This window comes from Euprymna scolopes, chromosome 11, assembly GCF_053919585.1.
Source record: "Euprymna scolopes isolate OS-2025 chromosome 11, ASM5391958v1, whole genome shotgun sequence".
In the NCBI taxonomy this organism is placed as follows: Eukaryota; Metazoa; Mollusca; class Cephalopoda; order Sepiida; family Sepiolidae; genus Euprymna; species Euprymna scolopes.
The window spans coordinates 60,536,214-60,557,877 of record NC_136492.1 but is presented as its reverse complement, the minus strand read 5'-3'; the positions used below and the strand labels follow the sequence as shown (position 1 = coordinate 60,557,877).

The window sequence follows — 21,664 nt, the reverse complement described above, 5'->3', positions numbered from 1 at the left end:
ATGCACATTTGACAAACATATAAAAATCCGATGACTCCCAAGTATCAATTTTTCAATCCTGATCCTTAGCAGCCATTTGGATGAAAACCAAATTAAAAAGTTTTCCACATATCTGAATACCCTATATACCAAATTTCAAGTCTGTAGATAAAAAATTTGTTGAGTATATAGGTTGAGAAGTGTTCTCGCACACACACACACACACACACACACACACACACACACATTCTCACTTATATATGTTTATGGGTAAAATATGCTTATTCAATCATGTGTATATATTGTATCTTAAATATAATAACAGAGCATATACAAATAAATGACAAAAAGTCTATATTCCAAATTTCATGATGGTGTTCATCTTACCGTTTATTTTTTTCAGCAAAAAAAAAAAAAAAAAAAATTGAACATTTTAACAATGTTCAATTTTTTTTTTTTTTTTTCATAATGCAGAAATAGTCATATAATTATCATGTCAATTCTTGAATATATGAAAAATATGTTCAGGATGAGCAAAAACAATTGTCTGATAATAAAGTATTGTCGAATGAAATCTGGAATGTTTTTTGAATGATTATCTGTATAATTATAAAACTCAAATGATCTTGTAATGATGTATGTAACCCACTTTCCGGATCACGACATCCGGTTGCGCATGCGCGCATGACCTGCGCACTGCAATATTTACGTTGTTATTTCGAAATTATTATTTAACATGGGAAGAGTGGGGGTTAAAATAAACAAAAGAACAATTGGGACGCTGAAATATTAACGTTATTATTTCGAAATTATTATTTAACATGGGAAGAGTGGGGTTTAAGATAACTTAAACGTAATACAGAAATGAACGATGTAAAAAAAAAAAAAAAAAAAAAAAGCAAATATATCAAAATTTGAATTTAACTATAATAAGTATTATGGTATCTGTTTAGTGCACATTTACCTATAAGTATGGACAACTACTTATGATTCAGTAACTGTAAAAAAAATCTTTTCAAAAATAATTATAATAAACAGAAAGACTCATAGAAATCTATCTATATTCTTTTTCATTTTAATATACTTTCATATAAATGTTTCTGTTAAGTCAAAAAAAAAAAAAACAACCTATTTTCTTTACGTCACAAGTGTCACGCTCATACATGAATTCCATAGCTAATATAACATACTGACCCAACGTGTCACGGGTAGTCTAGTATATATATATATATATATATATATATATAGAGAGAGAGAGAGAGAGAGAGGCACAGAGAGAGAGATTATGTTTGTATATATATAATATAGTAGTATTACTACAACTACTCACAAATTGAGCACTCGTGATGTAAATAGTAAAAATATATATAAATGGGAAAGAAAAGAATTTAAACTCTTGGTAATCAGTAGGACATATACAGTAAGTTTAGCCGTATAGTGCTCGACAGTAGAGGCCGGAACATCGCTTTACACATAGTCTTTTTTTTTTACATAGGCATCACCACTTATCAAGGTCAACAGGCCACTCGAGGATAAGGGTTAAAGAGTGTACAGTAGTCAATGGGACAATATAGTAATCGTTAATAATGGAAATTCGGTAAATTTGTTAACTTATATGGAACGGCTCATCAAAAACTTGTTTACGTTAGACTTGAAGACAACCATATTGTAGTCAGCTGGAAAGCAGGAAAACGGAAGACAATTCTGTAGGCGTGCAGTTCTAAGAAAGAAGCTTTGATCACGGAATCTACGTTTAGTTTTAGGCACAGATAAAGAGTGGGTGAAATTATTGATAGTGTTTTCTGCTAGACGGGTGTTTCCAACTGCTTATTATAAATTGTCTTAGAGGCCGAATCGTCATCTTTAACAGGACGATAACAATATTTTTTACGTTAAATATTCATTATAATTACCTATGGCCACCAGTGTTTTATGCTTATGCAATGTTCAGTGTAATCACTGCCAGTCGACGGATTCAAACCCAGTTGCAAAGTCACCTTTGACTCTACAGCATTTTCTTTTTTAACAATATACACATGTATAAGTGCTAAATTAGTTGAACTGGGTTCAAATCCTACCGGATTCCCTCCAGATGTAATGGTTTTATTTTACAGCAAAAAAAAAAAAAAAAAAAAAATGGTAGTACTTGTCCAGAATTCACCTTTATGAAAAAAAAAAAAATCTGTTGTATCTACAGAACTGTGACCGAAAGAAAATATACACCAAAAGTCACATAAATTGATCAAACCGTTTTATTTTACACAGGAGTCACCACTAACCAAGGCCTAGAGGCCACGCGAGGATAAGCGTCAAAGAGTGTACAGTAGTCAATGGGACAATATCGTAGTAATCGTTAATAGTGTAAATTTGGTAAATTGGATTACTTAAGGGGAACAGCTCATCAAGAACTTGTTTACATTGAACTTGAATACGACCATATTGAGGTCAGCTGAACAGCAGGCAAACGGAAGAGAGTTCCACAGGTGTGCAGTTCTAAGAAAGAAGCTTTGTTCATGGAATCTACGTTTAGGTTTAGGCATAGGTAAAGAGTGGGGAAAAATATTGATAGTGTTTTCAGATAGAAAAGTGTTTCTCGTGAAAGTTTGGCGAGGAGGGGACCATAGATTGGAGCTCAAACGAGCACTTGCCATGCAAATAACAATAAAGCAGAGACAGGCTCACAACGTCTCTTCTGTGAGAAAGAGGTTGCAAGGAAGAGAAAAGGGCATCACCTACTAGGCTACGAAGTCTATTTTGAACTCTGTCAAGGCAGGATCTTTCTAGCAGCTCCTGCTCAGATATGGCAACAGTACTCCTTGGAGGTAACTGGCTCTTATACAGGTAGAGAATTGCATCAGCAGTGAGATATCTACTGGATCGATAGAAAGAGCCCACCATTTTTCCAGCGACCTTGGCAACGGAATTTGATGTACGTGTTCCATTCAGATTAAGAGTAAAGGTCAAGCCCAGAAGCTTGTCACAACATTTTAAATAAGAAAATCAAATTTCATGGCTAAACTATAGGCGACGATCTTGTGACACTGTTTTGAATAGAGGCTGAAAAACAAGGGAAATAACTTCAAATTATGGTTTTAGAAAACCATTCTTAACATTGGGAAGAGGGGCATTGAAATAATTTAAATTTGCTAAAAATTACTTTCTTTATAAAAATAAAACTACTTGATCAATTTATTTGACTTTTGGTGCACGATATTTTTTTTCCATCACAGGTATGTACATCATGCAGACTTTTCTTTATGTTTGTCTTTATAAAAGGGAATTCTGGACAAGCGCCTTGGAATATACTGTTAAAATGTACTTGGAAAACATACCATAAATAAAAATAAATTCATATGAATTACAATATAAATTTCCCAAATTTGAATGATTGTTAAGCTATCTCCTTTTGTTTCTTGAGATTATTTTCAAAATGGCGGGCAAGACAAACCCTCCTCGTATAATCATAAAATTTGATTTTCTTATTTAAAACTTAAACTATTTGATTAATTTATATGATTTTTGGTGTAAGATATTTTCTTTTCATCATACAGATTTTTCTTTATTTTTATTAAAAAAAATTGTTTTTTGATATAGGGGGAAATCTGGACGAGCGCCAAAATGTTTTTTTTTTTTTTAAAAAAAGGGTAAAATAAATGGACAGGGATGATTAAAAAAGAGCAAAGAAAGAAAATTTGTGTTCATAATTTTTATTCCAACAGTGATTAAAGACATTATGGCTGACACCATCTTACCAGCCCTGAAAGCAGGCATGGCCAGTTCAGTTTTAAAATCCATAGATTATATATATATATATATATATATATATATATATATATATATATATATATATATATATATATATATATATCAGGTTGACAGAAACAGTCAGTGTCACTGACAATACGACTAAGTCCAAAAAAAAAAAAATGTTGAAAAACAATGTAAAATCAATTCACTTACACCATTTATTATGCCAATAGTCGATGAAAACTCTATTATTTCATTGAATGAAGTTCACAAATACGTAAAACACTTTTTAATCACCTTTTTTCTCTTCCGTGTCTTCTTTTTCATTCCATTTCGCTCTTCATCAAAGACAGTTTTACACACACTTTTTTTAAAAAATCCCCAAACAACAGATTTAGAAGAGGCATTACTTCCCCACAATGCTAAATGCCATGTTCTATCAGTAATGAGATCACTTACCATTATCATCAATATCGTTTATTTTAATACTCATTATTAATATTATCATTAATATCATTATTATGATTATCAGTATTATTAGTAGTAACGCCATAAATTAACTCTTGTTAAATTTATGTTTATTTTTTAAATTTGACTCGTGTTTTTTTATTTTTTATTTTCATTTTTTTTTGTCAAATATTCAATTTTTATTCCTAATCTTGAACATTTTAATCCTGTAATGACTGCCGAATGTTTCATCTCACATTTCAACTGGTGTTGGCATATCATGGTTTAATCACTAATCCTCAATGTAAAATTCCTTCACAAATATTCTATATAGGACACATGATTATTATTAGCTATAATTTGTCATAACAAAATGAAAACTGAAAAAAAAAAAAAGATTTAATTTTGTGAATAAGAACAAAAACATTTTTTTGAAGAAAGAAAAAAAAGAAAAAAATTTGTGAAGAAAAAAAAGAAAAAAGTTTTGAAAAAAAGAACAAAATTTTTGAAGAAAGAAAAAACAGAAAAAATTTGTGAAGAAAAAAAAAGAAAAAAAGTTTTGAAAAAAAGAACAAAATTTTTGAAGAAAGAAAAAAAAAGAAAAATTTTGTGAAGAAAAAAGAAAAAAATTTTGATGAAAGAAAAAAAGAAAAACATTTTTTGAAGAAAAAAAAAATTTTTGAGAAGAAAGAAAAAAAAGAAAAATTAATTTGACTTTTTATTAATTAATTTGTATCTTTCTAATATATTTCAATTGCATTCATTAAAAAAACATGGTTTCGTTATATTATTTGTTAATTGATATTTTAAAAATAAAAATGAAAAAGATACTTTGTGATATATTTTAACTCCTCCTTCTTACTAAACACTGTGTAGTTTTTTTTGTTTTTTTTGTATTACTTGTTTTCATCGGACTATTGTTCTCATCTGAAGTGTTATTTGTACAATGTTTCAATACAAAAACAATAAAACAATCAGCCTTCGTCTAAAAAATCCACGACTGTGTAGTTTTACTATTTGTAAATTAATTTGTAAATTCCTAATATACTTTCATTCCATTTATAAAAACATTGTTTCATTTTATTATTATTTAATTGATATTTTAAAAAATAAAAATGAAAACAAATTTTATAATATAATTTAATCTCATGTTAAATAAACATTGTGTGACTTTATTATGCGTTATTGCAAAATTAAAAGGAAAAATTATTATTTGCAATCAAAATAAAAGGGCATATTATTTTTGTACATACAACGATCAAAATGTGAGGCAAAACATCCGGCAGCCATTACAGAGTAGACATGTTCAAGATAACCATTTTAATTAACAAAGAATGCTATTACAAATATTTCTTAAGCAACAGAATTAATTCTACAACAAAGTACTTTATTCTTTCTACTAAATTTAAAATGAAAATTTGTTGTGATTAAAAAAATTTTTTTTTTCAATTTTTTTTTTAAATAATGCATAAAAAATTAAATTTATTTCACTAGGTTAACAATTTTAATATATAAATTTTTTTTTATTTCATATGTGTAAATTAAAAATATTAATAAATATTTATGCTCAGAAGATCAACATTGCTAATATTTAAAATTCTAAAGAAGATAATCAAATTATGAAGCTGGACTATCAACATAAGAAACAGTGCTCAAAATGCTTACCTAAGGTCTAGATCAAGAGTCCCCAAAGTGTTTGATATAATCCCACAATATGGAAGGTGAAAATAATAATTTCTAGAATAACTGAAATATGTGAGCAATATCTTGATTTAATTTTGTAAATTCTTTGAGTTTATTCACATAAATTCAGTCTTTATAAAGAAATTTGAACAAACTGAACACAAAACTGGGCACAAGTGTACTTTAGTTAAAAGGAAGTAGGTTTATTTTTGTTTTCGTTGTCAGAGAAGTTTATTAGCAGAAAGGGGAAACAATCCAAAGTCAATTTCTCAAAAAACAAAACAAAACAAAAAACAACAAGCAAAACAAATCGTCCCTATCAAAAAATATTCTAAAATGACTGTTACAATTCTTGAAATTTTTATTTTATTTTAATTAAAGAAATTTATCTTTTTCAAGACAAAAGAAAAAAGTTATAAAAATACATTCCACCCATTTCATAACATTCTAAACTGAATGTTATATTTTATTTTTGCATAATTAAAAAAAAAATATTTTGATAGAATGTTATTTGTAAATTTTAAATATAATTTGCTTTGAAATATTGTTGATAATTTTTTAACAATTTTAATTTCATTCAATAAATGTTTTGTTATTTAATGTTTTCTGTTGTAATATTTCGTTACTTTATTGAACTTGTTTTGAATTACCAAAACAGTTTGGTTAGAAAACAAGTATTAATTTCAGATTGTCTTCCCTTTCAGCTAGTATAGCTCTTCCAAAAATGAAAATAAAAATAAAAACTAAAAATACTTCCGGCGAGTACATTTTAATGTTTTCTTTTGTAATACTTCGTTATTTTTAATGGTGCAGGGTTGGTCTTCTCGCTGCTTCGATACCTGAGTAGAAAATACTAGTCAAGAATCCGTTCTTGACAATTAGTCCGACAGGTGAGGGGACAGGAACTGTCTCAGTATCTGCCGGACTAAGATACGCTGCCTGGGTATTACCTAAGAAGTCCACCCTACTAGACCTTGCCACCCGATTTTTGAGTGGGGCAAGTTTATTGCTTGTTGCCTGAGGCGCCTTTACTGGAGAATATCGACGAGGATACCCAGGCATTTTTTTTTTTTTGCTAGGCTAGATTGCTCCCTTTTTTTTTTTTTTTAGGGCGTCTGGCTTGACGTCCCCATTTTCCGATCTTGTGTCACATCTTGCTGATGTGGGCAGTAAGTCAATATCTACTTGATTGAACTTGTGTTGAATTACTAGAAATGTTTGATAAAAAAAAACAAGTACTAATTTTAGATTGTCTTTCCTTTCCACTAGTAAACCTCTTCGGAAAAAAAAAGGAAGAAAGAATAAAATTCCTGATTAACAGAAGTGCACTCACTTGTGCTCAAGAATGCAATGTGTGACTTTAAAGCCAGATCTCAAAAAGATCAAATTCAAACCTTTCAAACAATGTTGTATTATTGTAATTAATTATTCTACAATTAACATAAACGTTTTTTTTTTTTTTACGAAAGTCCAAACAATAAGAGGAGTCTAATAAAAAAAAAAAAAATAATGATTAAACAAAGTAGTTGTTAAATAAAAACAAGTTTGGGAATCGCTTGATCAAGATGCCTGCTCCTTAAAGAAGATGACAACCTTTTTACTCCATGAGGCATAGCATCTAACCCTAGGTAACTAATGTTAGTGTATTTTTATTTTTATTTTCTTCAACTTTTTTTCTTTCTTGTTTTGCTTATGAACCAAGTGATTGTATTAACAGTGTGGGGTGGGGTGGTGGAGGTCTGACAGATACCAGACAAGAGTAAAGGAGAGTTACAGCGGATGGCAAAATTTCAGTTCTTAGTCAGATAGTAGAAAGTCTTTTAGAATCGGAAGAAACCACAACAATAAATATTTTGTTAACTGTTTATCTTATATTTAGTTAATTCTATACTAGGGAAAAAAGCGGGGCAATGTTGGCAGCTGATTTGGCTGCCCCATACCCGGCATTACAATCTTCAAAGGAAGAAAAATAAAAAAAAAATAAAAAATAAAGGGAAAAGTTGAACACAAGATCAGTTTTTTTTTATTTTTATTTATTTATTTTTTTTTTTGGTACTCATATGCACTTATTGATCCGTGCTGAAATAATAAGGTTATTATTTAAAGAGCCATTCTTAATATGGGGAAGGGATGGTGTTTTGAATGTATTCTGTACTTTAACCTTACAATTGAATAAAAAAAACATATAAAACTTTAATCAAACTTAGAAATACGATTTAAAAAATAGTTATTATGAACGGAGAACTAAAATTGAACAAAATGGCGCAATCTAGAAATATCTCTCTTAACCTGATTAAGGATAGAGAACAGTTGCTACACTTTGAATGATTTCTCATCAAAGAAAGAAAAAAAAGTTAAACAGATTTTAAAAAAAGTTCTAGAAAATGTGAGGAGTTGATCACCCTCGGTCTATCCTACTTTTAACTAAACGTATTTTGATTCATTCGTACAAGCAGTTTTCCTTTCCTTCTTTCACGTCAGTAATCGCAATAATACCACATTCAAATATTAATATAAAAGTGAAACTATATTATAATAACGAAATCAGGAAAACGAAAAAAAATCAACTGAAAAATAAACAAAAAAAATAATGTTACGTATTTACTGACTTTTTGTGTCAATTTCAAATGAACAATGAGATATCTACTTAACTGGCAAGTAAGAAGTACTTAAATATAACAGCATTATAAAAAAAAAACTGCCATATTGTTTTTAGAACACGTGACATGATAACAAGGGAAGGAACTCAATTATGCTAAAAAACAAGGCAAGTAACTAATACGTATGATTGTTAACGCACAATTTAATTTAAAAAATTTGGCAATAGTTACACGATATTTACCTTCACTTGGAACTCTGATGTTTTTTAAGTAAACATTTTATTTTCGCTAATTTTCATTTAAAAAAAAAATGTTTTCTTTAATAATTTTTTTTTTCTGCCTTATCGTTTTTCGTAATTTTTGGATATTTTCATTACTGTAACATGCCAATTACACAGTGACCATCGGTTTACCTTAAAATTCAATATCGCAAATTTCGAATTTCGATATTATAATGTAGTTGCACCAAAATAAATGTTATACTTAAAAAAAAAATGAGATATTTGCATTTGATCCAAAGATAAATGTCTACACATATTAGAGAGAGCTAAAGGGAGATCACTCATCCTAGCTAAGAAATGGTTATGACATTAAGTGCAGGATCATTTTTTTTTTTTTTTTTGTATGTGTGTGTCTGGAATGTTCATATTTAGTTTAACCTGGCAAAAGATACGAAATATAGAGCACTCAGTAAGGATTGAACTCAATACCGTAATAATAACCTGTAAGACAAAGAAAGCATTTTTGTTTTATTAGTTTATAAGGAATTAATGTTTCTATATATTTTTTAAAAATTTATTCTCTCTAATTAAGATGTGTGGGGACAGTTTATTTTTCAAACTGGAGACATTCAAGCGTTCATTTGACGATGGAACCAATGATGCTGTAGATATCAAGGTACGTTTCATGTTCTTTTCCATTTCTTTTTCTTGTACTGAACAAGTTTAATCTATCAGGTGGATCTCCCCCTCTCCTCCTTTCTATTATTGTTTAAGCATTTGCTTTTGTTTCTTATTTGTTTATGGAATGGATTCAGTTGAAATAGCATAAGAAAGGGAATTATTTGTTTGTTCTTGTATTATTTCAGCTTAAACTAAAAAAACAACAACAAAAAACAAAACTAAAGAGTATTTTAAGAATGGCATTTATTATATGTGTATAGAATATTATAGAATAATATTTAGAATAATATAGTATTTTAAGAATGGCATTTATTATATGTGTATAGAAACAGAATGGTTAACAAAGAAGGGTTAAGAATAAGATTCTAAATAATAGCGTTATTCGTAAGAAACACATTCTTAATATAAGAATGTCATGGAAGGGAGTTTTTTTATGAACTATTCTGTACCTTCACCCAATTATTAAATGATTTTTACTCCTCATTTTAAACTGTTTTTTTTTTTCCTTACTCATCTCATTAAACCAAGATTGAATCACAAAATCCCAATATGGGATATGTAAGGAATGGACATTCAGAAGATGTAAATTCTGATAATGAAGTAACTTCAGAATACTTATGGAAATTCCAAATTCAGTTCCGGAAATTGTCAAAGCCGTTTACGATTTAAAAGCTATGTAAAAAAAAAAAAAAAAAAAAAAAAGCAGACGACACTAGATATGAGGGGTTAAAAAATTTGTTGTTTATGCACTTGTGTTACTGTGCTGTTCTTTTATTTTAATAATATTTCTAAGTTAAATCAAACTTTTGCGATATCCTTTTTTTTTTTAAATTTTGACGTGAAAGTACAGAATAATTACAAAACACCCTCCTCATATTAAGAATGGATTTCTAAATATTATTTCAGCGCGGTAATATACGTACCAAATTTTTTTAAAGCCTCCTCAAAAAAAATAAAATATATAAATAAATAAATAAATAAAGATAAAAATAAGAAGTTGGGGGGGAAAAATTCCCTTAAATAAAAGATTTCTATGTATGCAAACAATGGATTGCTGAAGTCCTTTCACTTGGCTTTTCAGCTATTAATTTAGATTTCTAGACTAGTTGCTCTATCGAGACTTAAGAGTCTACTAGACTTTACTCAAAGTTATAGACTAGACTCGGGTCTACTCTATAACATTTTTTTACTCTTAGGTAATGTTTTTTTTTTCTTTTAAACATTTTTAAAATTTCGAAATTTTTAAAGCATTATTTCTATAGAATCACTCTCGTCTTCAAACTGCTAAGGGCTAGTGATTAGAGGGTTTCATGACAAAGTACTTATTTGTGAAGGTTTTCAATGCCCAAATCCTTCTCATGGTACCCGAAAAACCCATAAAACCACCAAAAGCCCACCACCACCAGCTCGGAGATTCTATGAAATTACTTTTAAAGTTTCATAAGTAAAAGAGAAAATCGACAACAACAAAAAAAAGTTCTTCCGTTTTAAAAGACTTGATTCTACCATCCATGAAAGGAACCAAGAACAAATGGTTCAATTTTATGAAAATGCCGAATGTGGTTGTGGTACGACAATGAAGATGTTCAATTAATTGATGAAGTTGAAAATGGATTGAAAATTCTGAAAAAAATGTCTTATCAAATAGAAAAAAAAAATACCCCAAAAATTAAAAAAAAAAAAAAAAAAAAAGTCTTCAAATCTTGATTGTTGGGGGGAGGGTGACGGTGGGGATCGGGCATCAACTGACCACCTCAAATAACCAGCATACACACCCATGCACAAAATATTACAATGCAGTGATTAATGGGCCGAGACGGACAAAGGGACTATGATACAAACCTCTTGACTATCGGATTTGATGGAGTAACTTAAAAAAAAAAATGGGTTTTTGTTGATGTGTTTTTCATGAAAAGTTGGGAATTTCTATGCAATGATTTTGTTAATATAATAACAAAATTCCGATGAATTAAAAAAAATGTTTTGGTACTTGTTAAGATAAAGTATACAGATCTCTTTTTTTTTTTTTTTTTTTAAACTCTCGTTTTAAGCAAAAATAATATTACCTAATTGTCATGTCGAAACAGTAATATATCCAAAAATTACGAAATTCAGCGAGTAGAACAACTGTTATTGTGTTTTAGTATATATATATATATATATATATATATATATATATATATATATATATATATATAATAATTCATAAAATATATATGGTGATTAAGCTAAGCTCTACCTACGTATTGAGCACTTTTGAAGTAAATACTTATTTACGCATAAATCTATACTTTCGTATATTAATTTTATGTGAGTAAATGAAGTAGTTATATATATATATATATATCCGTAAAAGTTAGAAATGTTGGAAACCATAAAATATCCGTTCCGAGTTAAGTCCGTGTGTGTGTATGAACTCTTCGTCTATAACATCTAAGAAAAATGCAATTTTACCCAATTTTCAGTAAAAACTATTTTTAACTATAAATAACTTTCTACTCAATATTTTCCTAATTTTTTGATATATTACTATTTTCGACATGACAATTAAGTAAGTAATGCTATTTTTCTAAAAAAAACATTTTAAAAAAATCTATCTGTCGACTTTATCTCAACAAGCACCAACGTTTTTATTATAATCTTGTCATTTAAAAAAAAATGTCCTTTCTTGCTTCCATTTCACAGAAACATACAACTTTTTATGATTTTAATAATTTTATTTGCTTCCTCTTTTCTTTCCTTTGTTTTATTTTCATATAATCTCATTCTTTGTTTTGGTATAAGCTTTAATATATTTGTGGTCAAAGACAAAAAAATCTACTTGGTGACGGCTTCTGGTTTTTAAATCAGAATTGATAAGCAGTATTTATCAAACAGTTACCCATTTAGTTTAGAATCTTTTTTTTTTTTTTTTTTTTTTTTTTAATTTAGAGTAATTTGTCTTCACAATTGTTTTTCTTTGTTTTTTTTGAAGCATAAAATTAAAATAGTTTTATAATTGGAAATTGTAATTTTTATTACAAATAATCAAACCAAACTTTATGGTTGAGGGCTGGAGGGCGTTCTATATTTAAATGATTTCGTGTGTGCGTGTGTATGTGTGTGTTTTACTTTGCCAAGCGAACTTACTAAAAGAAATTTAATTCTTTATGAAATGTTTGCAAGTGAAATTAAACATTCTGCCCAAATCTAAACGGTATAAAATTATGAGACTGTTTTTTGATGAACACTATTTGTCAGTTTCCGATTTGCAAAACAAAAGCCGTTACCAAATAGACCTTCTCTCTGGAATCATATTTATTACATTTTTTTTTTTTTTAAATAAATTCTTTTATGTAAATGCAAAACTTACGTAAATGTTTGCAGTCAAAATAATATTGATAAGTTTTTGAATTAAAGATTGGAAAAAAATTTATACTTTGATAATTTCCAATGGTTTTTAAATGTTAAGAAAAATAAGTCTGGACAAAGAAAATGGACTCTTCAAAATTGGCTTATGTTTATGGGGGGAAAATATGCTTTTCCAATTATATTTCACCCTTTATTTATACCAATCATTGTATTTATAAAGTTCGATGTATTTTAAATATAACTACAGAGCATATACAAATGAATGACAAAAAGTCTATATTAAAAATTCCGAGATATTGTTCATCATCTTACCATTTATTACTTCAGCATGATACAAGAAATAAACATCTTAACATGCTGAAATAAATAAATGATAAGATGAACAACATCTTTGAATTTGAAATTTAGATATCTTTTCATATATATATATATATAATCTTTTCATATATATATATATATATATATATATATATATATATATATATATATATTGATGACAGTGCTTCTATTCTGCAATAAGCTCGTAGATTTCTAAGGAAACCTTTTTGAAATGTGACAATGTAATTCTGGGACTGTCTAATAACTAATGTTAATTGGTTATGGATGAAAGTCTACGCGTATCTATATTTTTTAAAAGTAGGTTTATGTGTTTATATCTTCCCATAAAATTATCGTCATTAAAGTTAATAAAAACAAAATATTGTTTATATCATTGGCTCAAAATAATTGTATCTTTTTTATATTATGTAGAAGAGACAAAGCGCATTAGGCTTTTATTGTTATTAGATAAAGTGCTAATGATATATATATATATATATATATATATATATATATATATATACAAAACGGAAATATAAATATTAGTATGAATAGTAACATTAATAACTTAATTTTATCCTGAAAAATTGCACGATATATTAAGGTATCCCATCAGTATACGAGGGGAATTAAATTATTCAAATTAAGATTTACAAAATTTATTATTTAAAAATAAGGAATGTCCTTATTCCATGATGGTTGCATTTTTATACCTTTTTTAATATTTATTCTCTTTTCATTTTTTGTGCTAATCAGCAAGTCTATAAAAAAATTATTTCCTCTGAAGAAAAAAATTCAAATTTTTGAAGCTGTGTGGAATAAGGAAATAATTCTTGTGTTCCTTGTTGTTGATCATTAAATGTTGTAAATGTTAATTTGCATACTTTTATTCCCTTTATATATATATATATATATATATATATATATATATATATATATATATATATATATATATAAAACAAAGCTTTTTGTAATAGCTGGATAGTACAGGGTTGGAGATTATTCATTTTAATCTTGTATAACTTCAATAAATGAGATTTTTTTGTATTAATTTATCATAAAAAAGTTTTTATTTACATACAATTGTTTCAGCCTACCTCAAACAGATAAGTCTTCATGAGATACAGAATATTCAAAATATATGAAATACCATTTTTTTTTTTTTTTTTTTTTTTTTTTTTTTTTTTTTTTTTTTTGAGGAAGCCTTCATCAGTAAATATGAACATTTGTCCTTGCATTTGCTGGGCTTACATGCCCCCCCCCCATATATATATATATATATATATATATATATATATATATATATATATATATATTTCTAACGAAAAATGAAATTTGGATTTACTTGTTTCTCCCTGGTTTCATTTTACTTCAAAGTTCTCAAAAAACCAATGGGCCCCTTTTCTGGGTCTAACGCTTGATCTCTGTATGAGATACTTAGATATTCGAATATTCCATTAATCCTGCCTTACGTCTCAAACATTAAGTTAGTAAAGAAGTTAAGAATATTAATTTTCATCTCTCTAATTGACCATAGTATATCTTATATAGTATTGTTATAGTATATCTTTCTTATGATCGTTTGGTATTATTGGATACCAGGGCAAGAATTCACCTAGTTTGGTTGAGTATCCAGCTTAGCGCTGTTACTATAGGCAACATCATTTGAAGAAGATGCGCCATTCTCTTGTAAAAACCACTATGGGCTAACCATATCGAGAAGATCTTTTTTGGGCCACGAATACTATGTGATTTTGCATATTTAGTGAAGGTTTACTTGTAAGCATGAAGTATCCTTATGCCAGGTTGTCCTGACAAACCCCTGTACAGGGAGACCTTAGACATTTGAGGACAGTGTTTTAGCAGACCTTCAAATTCATACACACACACATGACAACCTTTAGAGGTCCAATTAATGACTTGATTTTATGATTCAATAACTCCAAACGATGTACGATTTCGTATCCCTGATCCATTTTAATGACTTATGATCTGGAAGGAGGGGGTGAACTTAGAAATAAGTTTTTCACTGGGAATTTAAAACAAAAGATAGTTTTTATTTATTTATTTTTAAATATCTGATTGTATTTTTCCCAAATTCGAGCTGATTGTATTTTGCAAGGAAGGAAATCGGAAGCTCATTTCTTTTAACTTTTTACCTCCTCATCCAATCTTTTTTGGTGGGAGTGGAGGGAGGGTTCTTATTGTATTTCATTTATATTTCTTGTTGATGTTTTTCTTTTGTTTGTTTGAACAAGATCTGAAAGAGAGAAAAAATTTTTTGTTTTTTTTTCAATGAGTTTTTCATCAATGAAATGAAGTTTTTGCGTTTATTTTTGTCTCTCTCGAAATGATGGCAAAAAAAAAAAAGAAAAAAGCAGATCGTCTTCCATATGTTGGGATTTTTTTTAAATTTCGATTTTGCACAGACCACAAAACAAAACAAATCCAAAACTTGTAACAAATTTGCCCATAAAAAATTACAGTCAGTTTAAAATAAAACCAAAACAACAAACCAATAACAAAATTCAGATAAAAAAAATAGCTGTACAAATTTAATAAGATAAAGATTAAAAAAAAGCATCTCAAAAACAGCATTAAATTAAAAACAAAAAAAATTGTTTTGCTTATATATGTATATAATCTTAACTCTTGCCATCAGACACTTTGACTCGAGTTAAGCATATGCATTTGTAGAGCTAGACATGTTTGTATAAAAATGTGTGTATATTCCTAACCCTATAGATAAATTGTTTCATTTAATAAAGATAGTCCGTATACAAACATTAGTGCCCACAAAGATGCAGCATCATAATTAACATATGTATTGATGTGTTATATATATATAACAGACCTTAAACACAGAAAATACTCGATGTCCTTTTAGGTAGAGCTTTATAACAATAATAAATATGGCTTAATAGTTTACTGCAGTTTCACAGAATTTCCGATTATCAAAAGTGTAGGAATAAATCCTTCTCTTAATATAACAAGCGAACGCCACAAAAATTGTTTTTTCAAATACATATGACAGTACGTGACCACACACATAACACTTCCATCTCGAAGCAATATTTATAGATATTTAATGTATTTCATAGGAAATGGTGGTGCGGGGGTGGGGTGCGAGGTATGAACTCAAAGGTAACTTTGATTTTTTATTTTTTATTTTTCACGACTACACATTTACTTGGCTCATTGGTTGATTCTTGCTAACGTGTTGTGTCATTAAAAAAAAAAACGAAAATTTTCAGAACATGATTTTTTTTTTTTTTTATAATGTCGACACAACGTAGCTGATACTTTTCAATGAGACCAGCTGATATCAGGTTGAGATTGCTGTTTGATGCAAAACTCGAAATCGGCAATGAGAAATGAGGGCAGTGTATCTGAAGAATGTATTTCAATATCTGACTATAAACTAGATGGTTCTAGGTTCGATTCCTGGCTTGGGATGAATGATAGTCTAACCACACTGAAGAGCTGTGATACAGCAAAACAGTCTGTAGATCACACACACGCACACACACACACACACGTATTATTGCGCTTCTTTTGTTTCTATTAGATTCTCAGTCTAAATTTGAAAATTTAAGAAATATATTCAGATACACAAAACTGTATAATTTAGGTTCGCATATATATATATTTTTTTTGGTCGTGCCTAAGCTACTAAGCTATATATATATATATATATATATAGCTTAGGCACGACCAAAACGGAAGAAGGGAGTAAGTATTTTTTTGACGGAGTCTCTCTTTAAAAATCTACCAAAAAATCAAGTAATTATCCAATCGATAGGAAATTTTCACCGATTATTAAGTGAAGAATTGACTTTGTAATGGTGTACTTTCTTTTTTTCATAATCGATATATGTGTGTGTGCCTACAAAACTCCACTCCTTTATTTGTGAGTACAAATATTCTTAAAATAGTTAGCCGAAACTGAACAAAATATATTGTATTGTGAGGAGGGTAAGGATTGTAGATAAAAACATATCAGATTTTAAGGTTAAAAATATGAATTTTGAATGTGTTTAATTTTTCATCTTTTGTGTTTTGAAGTGTGAAATTCGTTGAATATGTTAATAAGTATCTTTCAGATTAGAAAAAAAAAATTCATTATTTTTGCGGAAAACACTACTTTTAAATCTTTAAAAAATAATAATTTTCTTTTTGTGAGCCCAATATTGCTTATATACTATTAAATAGGAAGTACTGTGAAGAATCGATACCAAAAGAAAAAAAAATCGATAAATAACCGCATTTGGTTTAAAATACGATAATTTCTTTCGACAATTTCTTGTTGATTTTCCTATGATGATCTAACCGTGATATCAGGAGTTGTTTTCAACTCATACGACGCCTAGCATTCCCAAAATGATCACCAATCTGGTACTGACCAGCCAGTTCGTTGCTTAACTTCACGGGTTATGAAGGCAACATATATATATATATATATGTTATGAAAAAAGAATTAAACCCTTCTCTTAATCGTCAAATCAAACGTTAAAAATACAAAATTAAATATAGTTTTAGTCCTCTTCAGCTTGCGTACTTAATTTTAAACTTTAACATTAAATTTTGTTTTTAATTTCGCTACGCAAATCTATAGTGATATAAAATTATTTAAAATTCAAGTACTTATATTATATTTTTGCATATTCTTATAGGAAATCATCCTAAATCTTATTTTGCCAATAAAAAAAAAGAAGTTATTTGGCTTAAAAACCTTTTAAAAAATATTTTAATGTTTTAACCATCGAAACAAAAATGGCGGTGAATGGTATGGTTTTGGAAAAATTTTAATTTAAAATTCTATTAAAAATAGCAGAAAAAGTTTTATATTCTGCTTTTCATATAATAAAATTAAGGCTTTTGTCTTTCTGAAAGAAAAACCTTGATCAAGAATAATGGATTTTAATAGATTTATGTTTCCATTTTTGGGCCGTGTCTAATACAGCTTATCATAAAAGTGAATGAAACTTTTAGTGGCTTTATTTTTAACTTTTCTTGCTTGATGAGATCAATTATGATTGAAACGGTCTGCACATCGTAGCAAGATATGACTGTATTTATATAAAGAAAAATAAAAACTATAATTTGCTCTTTTGATTAAGCACCATCAACGAACCTTGTTGAAATTCAATTCTTAATTTTGGGATATCTTTCAACCTGGAATATATATATATATATATATATATATATATATATATATATATATATATATTACTAGCAGTTCAGCCCGACTTTGCTCGGGCCCTATGTACTGTTCATAACTTTATGTGCATATATATATATAAGTTTGACTCCTGTCCAGGTAACTTATATCTAAAATTTGAAGTGTTTAGACCTAAAATTGGCTGAATAGTTTGCTAGAGACCGCAAAGGTCAAATCTTTTGAACTTAGCAGCCAAATTTCTGGCCAAACCCCGATTAAAAAGCTTGTCCTATCAATACACTTTATGTAAAATTTCAAATGTTTAGATCGAAAATTGGCTGAGTAATTTGGTAGAGACCGCAAAGGTCAATATTTAAAAAATTTGATCCCAATTTTAATCTGTTAACATTTATTGTTTTGGGCTCAAATCAAATTGAAATGTTTGATCAATGTCCAAGTAACCTACATCTAAAATATTAAGTGTTTAGACCCAAAATTGGCGGAGAAATTTGGTAGAGTTGAACTTTGACCCCTTGACAGCCAAATTTCTGGCTGAACACCGTTTAAAAAGATTTTTCCAAATCTCAATACCCTTCATGTAAAATCTCGAGTCTTTAGACTGAAAATTGACAGAGTAGTTTGGTAGGGAAATGTACAGACACACACACACACACACACACACACAGACAATTGCACTTATATATAGAGAGAGAGAAAGAGAGAGAGAATTTTTCCAGGGAGATACCGATTTTTTCTTTCTTTTTTTTTTTTTTTTTCAATGATTGAAATTTGAAATAATAAAGGAAATAAGAATAAGCATTTTAATATTTAATAAACCGACAATTAATATAAAACAATTGAATGATTTTAATTAAAAAAAAAAGATTATTTAATAAAAATTAAGAGTTTAGATTTGTTGAGTGAAAACATGTTTTAGAATACGAATTCGTTTTTCTTTTTAATTGATTTTTTTTTCACAAACAAATCCCCAAACAAAGCAAGTTTTTTTTTTATTATTCTTTTATTATTTATATAAGAACACATCATTAAAATGGACATTTTTGATTCTGACTGCCAAGTATTCATTTATTAAAAATGAGTTTGACCCATAATGTTTTAAAAACGGAATCAAAAGTGAAAGCTTAAACCAAATTCTTTAATGGCGATTCCCTTTTTGTTTAGCCATCTTGGGAATTCTCTTACAAGAATTTCAACCAGCTTTACTTCAATCATTTTGATGAATCTTTCATTTAAAAATATTTTACAAGTTTTCAAGTAATAACAACCTCTTATTATTTGGATTATGGATTCTTCGGACTACTGTTCACAACTTGAGTGTCATTTTCACAACGTTTCCTCTGACGTTCTTCAGATGTATCTTGTCGAACTTAGGAAGGACCTATGGTGTAGTGGTTGGAGTACTTGGAAAAATCAATTGTAAAAGTGAATTCAAGGTTCAATTCTCAGTGTGGGCGACTGAAAAATACAATTGCGAATTACTCAGAACCTCTGACAGAACGAGAGCATGCTAACTCCCACCCCATGAAGTAAATAAAGAGTTCCATTTGAAATTCCGTCCAAATTTCCGAGTTCGACAAGAAAGTCTTAGGTTACATCGACCGAAACGCTGTGAAAATGACACTCAAGATGAGAACAGTAGTCCAAATAATCCAAATAACCAATCCTCATCTCAAAAATTCAGAATTGTAATAACAGCCTCCGTGTGTGTATGTGTGTGTCATACAGTTTATAATGCATGTTCTCGTATACTTCTGTTGTAAAATTTAATTGTAGGAAATAACAAAAAACAAAACAACTTAAGTTAACTGTGACTCGCCATTTTATTTAGTAAATCCGTCTGTTGTTTTAAAACTGTTTTGGCGGAACTAACCTATGTTCCCTACTAATAGACTCTTCCAATCTCAATTAATACCGGAAAACTAAGCTACATGGTGTAAGTTGATAACCACTGGACGAAGTTAGATCGTTCGTCGACTACGACGAACAACCAACCTATTGTATGCTTTGCAATACATGCTGTTACTTTATTTTGGCGTTCTGTTTTTCTTTGCGACCCTTAACAGGGCTATAACACATACTTAATATATAGTTGAATATAGTTTTTTTGCCTTTTCTTGTGCTTTTTAACGGAGGTAAAAAAAAATCTGTTTGACAATATATTAAGTTTTTATTTATTTCCAACAACAACGTAATCAAATAAATAATTATATATGCATAAATAAACAACATTTTTGCTTACCAATCATTTTCTTTTTTCCAAAAACAAACAAAAAACTTGGGTACAATTATGGATCCGTTTCGTTCACAGAAAGACAACCGATATTTGTATGTCAATGGCAAAACTTTTTTCCATGAACTCATCAGAAAACCAGAAAGTTATCAACCGGAAAAAATACATAGCGATGCAACAAATAAAAATTAAAAACAAAACAAAACAAAAAAAAACAACTCACATTGAGTCCATCTCCAATTGCTATATATATATATATATATATATATATATATATATATATATATATATATATATATATATATATATATCTTCAGTGTGAGAGAATATACAATTATTTCTACAGCCAGACAACTTCACAGCTCACACGAGCCTTAACAGCCAATAAGTTCGGATATGTCCAACTGATGAGCCCAAATAAGGGCGAAACTCCAGTTTGGACTTCCGGTTTGTTTGTTGCCATGGCTCTCGTGAGCTGCGACGATGTCTGACTATGAAAATAATTATATATGTATATAACTGTGTGTGTAGAGAAAAGTAAAATGGAAAAAGTGAGCACGCAACAAAATAAAAAGAACAAAATCACATCAAAACTAAGTAGACTAATCTTTCACTTCTTTTATTGTCAGAAGCTTCCTCAGGATGAAGCAATAGTATATTTGATACTTTTTTTTTTTATAGAGAGACGAATATGAGGAGGGAATTGAAATAGGGGTGACGAGGGTGGTGAAGCGAAGAGGGTTGAGTATGCTTAAATGAAACTTTTTTTTTTTTTTCTGAGATAATATTTTTTTATTTTTGTATGGATTTTGACAAAATATTTTATTTCTATTTCACAAAAAGAAAAAAAAATGAAAAAAAAAAAATTACCAAGAAAATCCTTTTTAATAAAATTTTTTGGTTAAATGAAAAAAAAAATACACAAATGTACAGATCTTTTTCAAACGCAACCATTTTAACTAACCTCATAAATTCGGAATAATGTTTCACGAATAATGGTAATTCATAGCAGGAGATATTAACAGAAATGGAAGAAAAAAAAACTTATGCCTCCATCAAAATCCTTTTCAGCATGGTGAGGTTAAAAAAATGGACAGGAAGGGACAGAAAAAAATTGTGTATTATAGATATGTACACGCACACACACACACACACACACACACACACATATATGTATGACTTCGTTTTTATTTTACATATTGCGATAAAAGCAACCAATCTTTAA

At 28.7% G+C, this 21,664-nt stretch overlaps 1 long non-coding RNA gene across 2 annotated transcripts in view; it reads left to right on the top strand.

Moving 5' to 3' along the window:
• The window catches only part of LOC145287871 (uncharacterized), a 194,787-nt gene that overhangs the window by 8,419 nt on the left and 164,704 nt on the right, over positions 1-21,664 (top strand). Inside the window, exon 1 of one of the 2 annotated variants that reach the window (XR_013869222.1) lies at positions 9,246-9,353. The exons of the other annotated variant lie outside the window; for it this stretch is intronic. This is a non-coding gene — a long non-coding RNA (uncharacterized LOC145287871). Of the gene's footprint in view, positions 1-9,245; positions 9,354-21,664 lie in introns of those variants that run through there. 2 annotated transcript variants of the gene reach the window in all.